Source organism: Triticum aestivum, chromosome 6A (genome assembly GCF_018294505.1).
Source record: "Triticum aestivum cultivar Chinese Spring chromosome 6A, IWGSC CS RefSeq v2.1, whole genome shotgun sequence".
NCBI lineage: Eukaryota > Viridiplantae > Streptophyta > Magnoliopsida > Poales > Poaceae > Triticum > Triticum aestivum.
The window spans coordinates 158,732,331-158,742,490 of NC_057809.1; positions in this window are offsets into that span (position 1 = coordinate 158,732,331).

Here is a 10,160-nt window from a genome sequence, read left to right on the forward strand (position 1 = left end):
TTGTAGGAAGTACAGGGGTGTTCGAAAAAGCATCTGATCACTCTTGACCCAACGTCTTGTTCCGTGAAGGAGGTGTCAATGCGGCGAACCAGGCAACCAGACTATAGGGCGTTAACACTTTCACTTAGCCATAGGAGTTTTATGGTGGGTCTACGACATAGCCCCTAGTATGTATGCGGCTTACTCATACGATGCATTTACATAATTGACCGGAAATGAGGTCCTTCGTGTGACATGGAGGAATCGCTAGAGATTCCGATAAGTCATTGAGTGGTTGACCAGCTCTCGCCGCATCATGATAGTCAGTTTTCGGCTTTCTCTACTGAGGTGTGTCACTGGGTGAACCGGTAGCACAATCGCAGTAGTTCTCCCTTTACTACCCTAGCCGATAGAGCGGAATGTAGGATAGCAAGCACAGGAGCCGGTCAACCCAACTATTGACCCAAGACATGATTCAGAGCTAATGCATATAGGCCAAACTCGTGACGCCGAAGTACACTATAAAAGATGTTCGGACTTTGTTGGCAACTCATTTGTTCCCGTACCGAGCCCCTGGCAAGTTAAGCTGGGGTATATCTATGAAACAACCATAGGAAGCGTATTCATTTTGCCAAAAGACGTGAGGGATTAATTCGGATAATTTGAACTGGGACCTGAGTGATATGCCAGTGGTTACTTGATATACATAAAGGCCATGACCCCGGCGATTTGATATGCCCTGGGTCGAAGGCAGAGTAAAAAGGCATTTTACAGGCTCGAAAAGAGAGTCCGGTCTACAAAAAGTTATTTTGGACCTCTTGTCGCACGTCTGCGCCACCTCTCCTCAGCTAGGGGAATCCTTGAAGGGAGTAGCCCCGTAGGTGAGTGTACGGATCCGAACTCCTATGGGGTTGGTTGTAGGTGTTTTCCCTTTGTGCCACCTGCTTTTAAGAGATAATGAAACAAAAGAAAATAGGAAAGCAGTTAAAGAATGTTTACCGGAGTGCCTGCAGACTTGGCTGTATTGTGCTTCCATCAAGGCCCATGGTATCTTGAGTGCGTAATTACGTATGCGTGGTATAGTTTTAACGGGTATACAAGATGGCAGCGGAAGCTGAACTGCTATTTCTGTTCCGGATTTGATCGATCTTCAGGGGGAAATTGCTTCCGCCCTTCGGCATTTAGCTGGTGAGCCGCTCTGTTGTCCCTATTGCCTGGTGACCCATTTCCATTGTGTCCGGCATTGAGCCTTCCGGCCTGCTTGAGGACCCAACAACTTCTGTTGGTGTGATTAGCTGGTTTATTGGGGTGGCCGTGAATCTAGCAGGGCCGGTCCAATATCTTGTCTAGTTTGGATGGTCCGTCTGTGTTTGCCTTGAATGCCTTTTTCCGTTGACCGGGCTTGGGATTGCTAAATCCGGCATTGACCACTGTGTCGCGTGATCTTTCATTATCATTGCGACTGTTGTGTATGCTTCGTCGTGGCTTGCCATTGACGTCTCAGATTTCGGAAGTGCCCGAGTCGCTGACGTTGTTGCTTTTACAAGCGAGCCAGCTGTCTTCTCCCGTGCAAAAGCGGGTCATTAGATCGGTAAGGGCTGTCATGGATCTAGGTCCTTCTTGACCGACGTGGCGTGCAAGCCATTCATCCCGGACGCTATGTTTAAAGGCCGCAAGGGCCTCCGCATCCGGACAGTCGACGATTTGGTTCTTTTTAACTAGGAACCTGGTCCAGAGCTTCCTGGCTGACTCTCCAGGCTGCTGGACAATGTTACTTAAGTCATCGGTGTCTGGTGGCCGGACATATGTTCCTTGGAAGTTGTTGTGAAAGGCGTCCTCCAAATCCTCCCAGCTGCCGATAGAATTTTCTGGCAGACTGTTTAACAAGTACCGAGCTGGTCCTTTGAGTTTAAGTGGTAGGTATTTGATAGCATGAAGGTCGTCTCCGCATGCCATGTGGATATGGAGGAGGAAGTACTTGATCCATACCGCGGGATCCGTTGTTCCATCGTATGATTCGATATTCATGGGTTTGAACCCATCTGGGAATTCATGCTCCATTACTTCATTTGTGAAGCAAAGAGGGTGTGCGGCGCCTCTATGTTGGGCCACACTGCGGCGTATCTCCGACAGAGTCCATTTGCGGGTTTCAATCTGGGTGTGGCTAGGTTTGTCACGTCTGAATAGGTGGCCTTCATCATGTGTCGAGGTATGTCCTTGCGATCTTTAGATCGCTCTTGAGTGTCCTACTTTGCTACCCAAGTCTTGTTGACAGTCGTATGTATAACCATGAGCTGTTTTGTTCTTGCTTTTACTGCGAGGTGTGGTGGTCTGGTGTTCGGCTTGAGTTGCCGCTTTACCTGAGCCCAGTTGTGGTCGACATGCCGCATTGTACGATGATGGTATGGGCTCCAGCGCCTTATCATTGCCATGAGGTAGCAATCTATGCTTTGATTAGCATTTGGCTAGTCCACTAAGGCCGTATTCTTCGGCGGCTAGGACTTCGGTCCATCTATCATTGAGCAGATCTTGGTCGGCTTGGAGCTGTTGCTGCTTCTTTTTCAGGTTCCTTGAAGTGGCTATTAGTTGGCGCTTAAAGCGCTCCTGATCACGAGGTTCCTTAGGCATGATGAAATCCTCAGTGCCGAGGCCCACCTCATCCTCGGAGAGCGGAAGGTAATTGTCGTCCTCCGAATCTTCGTGTGTGGCCTGCTTACCAGGGCTAACCTGCCCATCTTCCTGTTCATCTTGTTCATTAGTTGTATCAACGAGGTCTTCATTGTCATCGGCATCATTGTCCATGTCGTCGATATTCTCGGAGTCGTAATCAAGTGTATCAGTCGAATCCTCGACTGTGGCTATGAAGTGGGTGGTCGGTGGGGAGCACAATCCTCCACCGTCAGCCCCTAGTTTGAGCCAGGAATAGTTCAGCTGAGAGTCCTCCGCCAAGGCGAGTGCTGGAAGATGTCTGCGGCACTGAATTTGAAGATTGACAAACGATCAAGCTCGGCGTCCACGGGCTCGCACGATTCGAAACCTACGGCCAGAGACGAGTTCGGCGTTCCGGTGGCATGGGCAACGTGTGAGACTAGGTCCATGTGTGGCTCCAATGCCGTGGAATTTGCGGCCTCCGATGTGGAGTTAATCCTCCCGTTTTTGGATGGCGTGGCCTGCTCCGGCTCTAGGTCCAGAATGGTTACAGGAGCGATCTCCTAGATGCGGCCCGATGACAGATTTAGGTCATGATCATCGGGGTGACTGGGAGCGGCCACCGCGATATCGAATCCGGCGAAGATCAAGTCTCCACGGATGTCCTCGACATAGTTCAAGCTCCCGAATCTGACCTAATGGCCAGGGGCGTGGCTTTCGATCTGCTCCAGATGGCCAAACGAGTTGGCCCGCAGTGCGAAGCCGCCGAATACGAAGATCTACCCGGGGAGGATAGTTTCTCCGTAGACATCGTCATTATTGACGATTGAAGGCGCCATCAAACATTTCAACGACAACACAGAGGAACTCTCAATGAAAGCACCAATTTCGGTTTCAAAACCGGCGGATCTCGGGTAGGGGGTCCCGAACTGTGCGTCTAAGGTTGATGGTAACAGGAGACAGGGGACACGAAGTTTACCCAGGTTCGGGCCCTCTCTATGGAGGTAATACCCTACTTCCTGCTTGATTGACATTGACGAATATGAGTATTACAAGAGTTGATCTACCACAAGATCATAATGGCTAAACCCTAGAAGTCTAGCCTGTATGACTAGGGTATTGACTATTGAGTATATCCTTTCCAGACTACACCCTCCGGTTTATATAGACAGCGGAGGGATGTAGGGTTACATAGAGTCGGTTACATAAGATGGAATCTTCATAGTTGTTCGCCAAGTTTGCCTTCCACGCCAAGGAGAGTCCCATCCAGACACGGGTACAGTCTTCGGTCTTCATATCTTCACAGCCCATCAGTCCGGCCCATAGATAACAGGCCGGACGCCCGAGGACCCCTTAGTCAAGGACTCCCTCAGTGGGGTCCTATTGGAAACTAAGGGATATTAAGGCATCCTTTTAATAGAGTACCGGACCAAAGCATTAACACATAGTGAATACATGAACTCCTCAAACTACGGTCATCACCGGTAAGTATCCCGATTATTGTCACTTCGGGGTTAACGGATCATAACACATAATAGGTGACTATAGACTTGCAAGATAGGATCAAGAACTCACATATATTCATGAAAACATAATAGGTTCAGATATGAAATCATGGCACTCGGGCCCTAGTGACAAGCATTAAGCATAGCAAAGTCATAGCAACATCAATCTCAGAACATAGTGGATACTAGGGATCAAGACCTAACAAACTAACTCGATTACATGATAAATCTCGTCCAACCCATCACCGTCCAGCAAGCCTACGATGGAATTACTCACGCACGGCGGTGAGCATCATGAAATTGGTGATGGAGGAAGGTTGATGATGATGATGGCGACGGATTCCCCTCTCCGGAGCCCCGAACGGACTCCGGATCAGCCCTCCCGAGAGAGTTTAGGGCTTGGCGGCTGCTCCGTATCGTAAAATGCGATGAATCCTTCTCTCTGATTTTTTTTTCTCCCCGAACACGAATATATGGAGTTGGAGTTGAGGTCGGTGGAGCGTCAGGGGGCCCACGAGGCAGGGGGCGCGCCAAGGGGGGTAGGCGCGCCCCACCCTTGTGGACAGGGTGTGGGCCCCCTGACATGGATTCTTCTTCCAATATTTTTTATATATTCCAAAAATAATCTCTGTTGATTTTTAGGTCATTCCGAGAACTTTTATTTCTACACAAAATAACACTGTCGGATTTCGGGTTCCGGCAGACCCTTGAGGTTCGAACACTAGGTGCGCGCGGAGATTTCGCCTCCTACCTACCTGCATCCCTCCGCCATGCTTGGATCTAAAACTAAGGAAATAACAACACAAGAGGCACAAGGTTTATACTGGTTCGGGCCACCGTTGTGGTGTAATACCCTACTCTAGTGTGTGGTGTGTGGATTGCCTCTTGGGCTGATGATGATGAACAATACAAGGAAGAACAGCCTCGCGAGGGTCTGTTCTTGGCTGAGGCGATGAATTGCTGGGAGGAGTTCAGCCACCTTTCTCTCTCTCTCTCTCTCTCTCTCTCTCTCTCTCTGTTCTCCCTTGGCCGACCCTTCTAACGAGCCTCTTCCTTCCTACCTCTTTTTCGTCCTCCCTTCGTGTCCGTCTCCTCTCTCTCTGCTATGTGGGTGGCTAGTCCTATTTATAGAGGCCCTGGTCCTCTCCCCAAATATTGAGCGGGAAGGGAGCCAACAATGGCGGGCTAATTTGAAGGGGGACAGCAAGTATCAGCTATCCTGACAAAAGTAGTCTTCGCCTGCGCAAAGCTCTGGTGATGACGCCGTCTTGGGCTCCACGGTGACCTCCGTCTCGTAGTCCTCCTGGTCTTGGTCTCGTTGCACCGAAATGGCAACCTTTTCCTGATGCCTCGGTACTCCGCGGCTGCGCTTGCCCCCTTTGCACCAAAGAGGAAAGGAGGACGCTGCGCGGGCTGGCACCCGCCTGGCGCCCTGAGTTGTCACGGCTTGCATCATGGGCACCTCGTGAGGTACCCCGCCTTGATCTCTCCGCCTCCTCGTGAGCCAGCCTGACGAGGCCGTGCCTGAGGAAGCTTCGCGTCGTCCGCCTCGCGAGGCTTGGCCCCTTGTGAGGGTCTTGGGTTTGTGTTGGTGAAGATGGGCCATGTTAGGCCCCCCTTTGAGCCACGCCGCAGGCTGGCAAGTCTGGGGACCCCCGTTCCCAGAACATCGACAGTAGCCCTCGGGCCCAAGGCGCGCCCGGACTTGGCCGTGCAGGGAGGCGGAAGGGCGAGGGCGAAGCGCCGCGGGCCCTAACAGCCTGCGGCCTTGGGCGCCGCGTTGCGGTTGACTGGACGTGGGCGCCTCAGTAACCATGCGAGTTGATAAAGGAGTGGCATCCGCCTAGGCCCTGCTTCTTGCTTTCTCCGGTTGCTGCTCAGATCCCCTTTCTTGCGCCTCTCCTTCCTTCCTCCGAGATTTACAGATCTGCTCTGACCGCGCGGCCTAGGGAGGCATGGCGCCTCGTCAGCCCCCGGCCGCAGCTTGGTACTCGTCTGCCCTGGACTCGCCGAACGTGTCGGAGGCGGGCCTTGCCCGGTTGCACCAGATGGCGAAGGCGTGGGGCATCGACGGGGAGAAGGTGTTCAAGGCCGGCTCCGCCACCCCTGAGGGTCAAAGGAGCACCTTCTATCCGCTCGTCGTAAGTGCCATTGTTGTTGGCCTGGTGCCTCCCTTCTCCGAGTTCTTCTTCTCTATCCTCCGCCATTACAAGCTACAGGCTCTGCATCTCCATCCCAACTCCGTCCTTCTCCTGGCAATCTTTGCTTATTATTGCGAAGCACATGTTGGGGTGCAGCCCTCAGTGGCCTTGCTGCGCCACTACTTCTACCTCCGGACCTCTCGTGGGACTACTTCCGCGTGCGCGAGCTTCGTCGCGTCTGGCGGCGCCATTGCCATCTCGAACTCTGGGAAGAGGATTGAGGGCTTCAGGAGCAAGTGGATCTTGGTGGATGCTGGGCGCATCCACCCTCGGCTGATCCTGCCCATGGAGCAGCCCACGAGCTCCAGCGACTGGGGTCGAGTGGAGCTCACGGATCCCCGCGCGAAGATGGTGTTGGAGAAGATGGACGCGGATCTGAGGCCGACCGACATGGCGGCGGCGAAGCTGACCGGCGCGTCGCTGCTGAGGGAGTTCCTAGAGCACCGGCTGGCTCCGCTTCGGCAGTACTCGCTTCCAATGTGGAGGCCCCGTCCGAACCCCGCGGTCTTGGCCGCCGGAGACCCGGCTGCGGTCCTCCAATCTTTGGTCGGGGGCAATGTGGCGAGGCTGGAGGGCGCTCCTACGCCCTTGTTCCTCCGCAACGACTGGGAGCGGGTGGTGAAGCCCATGCCCATCTTCAACGGGAATGGGCCAGTGCCCTTGGAAGCTCCTGAGAAACCGGTGGACGTGCCCTCCGGTGACTCCAGCAAAGAGGAAGAGGGAGGGGAGCGCGGAAGAGGGTCTGACTCCGAGGCGGTTGACGGAGAGTCGAGGGCTCCCCTCTCCCGGCGCAGGTCCCGCGTTCTCCGCCTCTCTCCAAATGATGACGACGAGGATGACGATGAAGATGACGACGAGCAGGACGGCGGGAGCTCGCCCCTGATCCCGAAGGATAGGACCGGGCTGATCTCCCGCGGATCTCCCCCGGCCCCGGGGCGAACCGCAGACGCACCTTCCGCCTCCAAGCTTCCAGAGGTTGACCCTTCCAGCCGGCTTTCAGGCTTTAAATTTGGCCGGAGGCCGCTTGAGCTCACTAGCGACGACCCGTAAGCATTCAATTCTTGCTTTATCTCTTGCTCTGCTTCTGAGGCTTGACGCCGCATCTTTGGATAGGTTGGCGCCCGCAGCAAAGAAGCCGAAGGGGGCTCCCGAGGTACCATCCGTGGCGGCGCTTCTGCCCGCGAAGGAAGGTGACCGCGACGCACAGGCTTCTCCTGCCCGGTCATCCTCGCGAGGTCTGGCTGAGCCGGCTGGGGCGAGCTCAGCCCACACGGCCCAAGTGGCTCCCGAGGTGCTCTTGCCTGCCACCGCCACTACAGCTGTCGGGGCGCGGCAGACTCCGCCTCAGGATGCTGCGGCTGCGCTGCCGCCTTCTCCTCCTACTCCACCGGCCGTTGTCTCTCCGACTCCTTCTGCCGTTCTGGATCATGCTGTTGCTGAGCTGGACCGACTGCGGCAGGATCTTCTTGGCACCGACCCCCACTTGGTGGCCGGGCGTTTAGAGCTGGCTTCTGGATGGGTTCGCTCTGACGCCTCGATTCGGGCAGCGCTGGTCCAGGCCTCGACGGCATGCGACGAGGAGAAGCAGGCCGTCCTGGAGGCGAAGGCTGCCCGTGATGCAGCCTTGGGGGAGGTGGTCGACGTCCGCGGTCGCTGCAAGGCGCTGGAGGACGAGCTACAAGGCCTGCGGGATCGGCTCACGGAAGAGGTCCACCTTCGCCAAGAGCAGGAAGTAGGCGTGAAGGCTCGCGAGGCAGCCGTCGAGGGCCGGGAGGCCAAGCTGAGGAAGCGCCGCGACCGCCTAGGCGCGCTGGAGCAGGAGTTGGGGGCGAGGAGGGCCGAGCTGGACGGCAAGGCCCTGGTTCTTGCCGAGGACCGCGCGGCCTTCACGGAGTTGGAGGCGAAGGCTCGCTCCTCACTGAGGACGCTTTATGACAGCGGCCTGGAGAGCCCGCTGGCCGGCGCCGAGGACGGCCCCGCCAAGCTGCTTCCCTTCCTGGTTCACGCTCTTGAAGATGTCGCCCTTGGCCTTGGCCCCACGGCCGAGGCCGAGGCGCGTGTCTTGTCTTCTGCAGCACTGACGCGGGTCCTCACCCACATCTACCTTCGCGATCCCGGTGTCGACCTCGACAGCCTGCTGGAGCCAATGAGCGGTGAGCGTGCCGCTGCCGCTGCCAAGGCCGTGAAGGGTCGCGCGGAGGCTCTTCTGGGGAAATTCCGGGCCTTCAGCACCAAGCCGGAGCAAGGCGCTGCCGACCCCGCTGCTCCGTGAGGCGAACCCGCTCCACGCTATTGCCTCGCCGCCAAGTGACTTCGTCGTGGCTCCTATCCTGCTTTTAATTCCTGCACACGTATCATGCCTCGGGGAGGCGTTTAAACTTGCGTTTGGCATTGAAATAACAGTGTGGACTGTAATATTTGCTTTTGAATTCGTTGTGATTAGCGCTTTTCCTTCCTACTTGCTTACGTTCTACGCCGGCAGAGCCCGGCCCCGCACGTACCTCACCCAGCAATAGTCCCGACCGGAAACCAGGACGGGACCAAGGAGTGAGGGGCTACGTGACAAGTTAGGCTCCCAAGTCGCGATGCTCAGGAGTCCCCCTCGGCGCACGAACAACAAGTAGGGAGGTGTGATGCGGGTGGATCCACCGTTCTACGTCTGCAGGGCCCGGCCGCGCGCGTGCCTCACGCAGCGATGGTCCCGACCGGAAACTAGGACGGGGCCACGGAGTGAGGGGCTACGTGACCAGTTAGGCTCCTGAGTCGCGATGCTCAGGGGTCCCCCTTGACGCTCAAACGGCCTTCGTACCTTGGCTCCGCTCGGGGAGAGACGCGCGATGAACTAGGCCCGGGGGGACCTGGCCGGGCGGCGTGCGTCTGGGTGTGACCCAGGCGCAGCCCCCGTGCCCAGCCCCCTCGCGCGGCACTCCCGAGGGGAGGCGTTACGATGAGGCTAGACACTGAGCTCTGGGCTCCCTGAGGTTGATGCGGCCCGGGGGCCACCCTCAGTTGTTTATCACCAGCACGGAGCATAGTGCTACCGTATGTGTACGGGCATAGCCGCTCCTCGGCAGTGTCGTCAGCCAGCACAGAGCATGGTGCTTCCACTGATACGTGGGAGGGGCCCCCCCTCCGGGAGGAGCCCCCGGGGCATATACAGCCCCGCCCTGACATGTGGCTGGCACAGTAGGGCCTGGCGAGGTGTATCTGGGCACCCGTGAGCCAGCACGGGACTCACGGGGCCCTACCTCTAGGCGGGTTGCGCCTGGCACTGGGCCTTATCTTGTGATGTGTCCCTGCAAATTTGGTTAGATGTCGGCACTCTACGTCCTCGGGTCCCGGCCCTCGAGCTGGTCTCAGCCGTCGCTGGTATGCCAGGTCGCGATGCCATGGACAAGGCCAGAGGGTGAGGGCTGGAGAGCCAGTAAGAGCCCGGAGTCGCGATGCTCAGGTGCCCCCCCTTTAACGTGCAAGTGGTCGGCATGGAGGAGAAGAGGTGCCATGGACCGGCGTCAAATAATCAAGCATGGTGGGTCTAATTCATGATCGGAAATAAACGCAAATGGGATACATGCCACTGGGCCTGGCCCGAGCGGCTTGGGGATCATGCAGCCTGAGGGGCGCCCCCAACAAGGTAAGCTAACAACATGGAATAAAGGGATACACGCCGCAGGGACGGACCCACGCGGCCTGGGAATAATGCAGCCCTGGGGGCGCTCCCAACTGGAAGTAAAACTCGAAAGATGTCACCTGATGACGTTGAGGACGAAGGGGTGTTGGTGTAGCAGGCTTGGGGGGATGCGGGAGCCGATCCTCACGAGCCCCC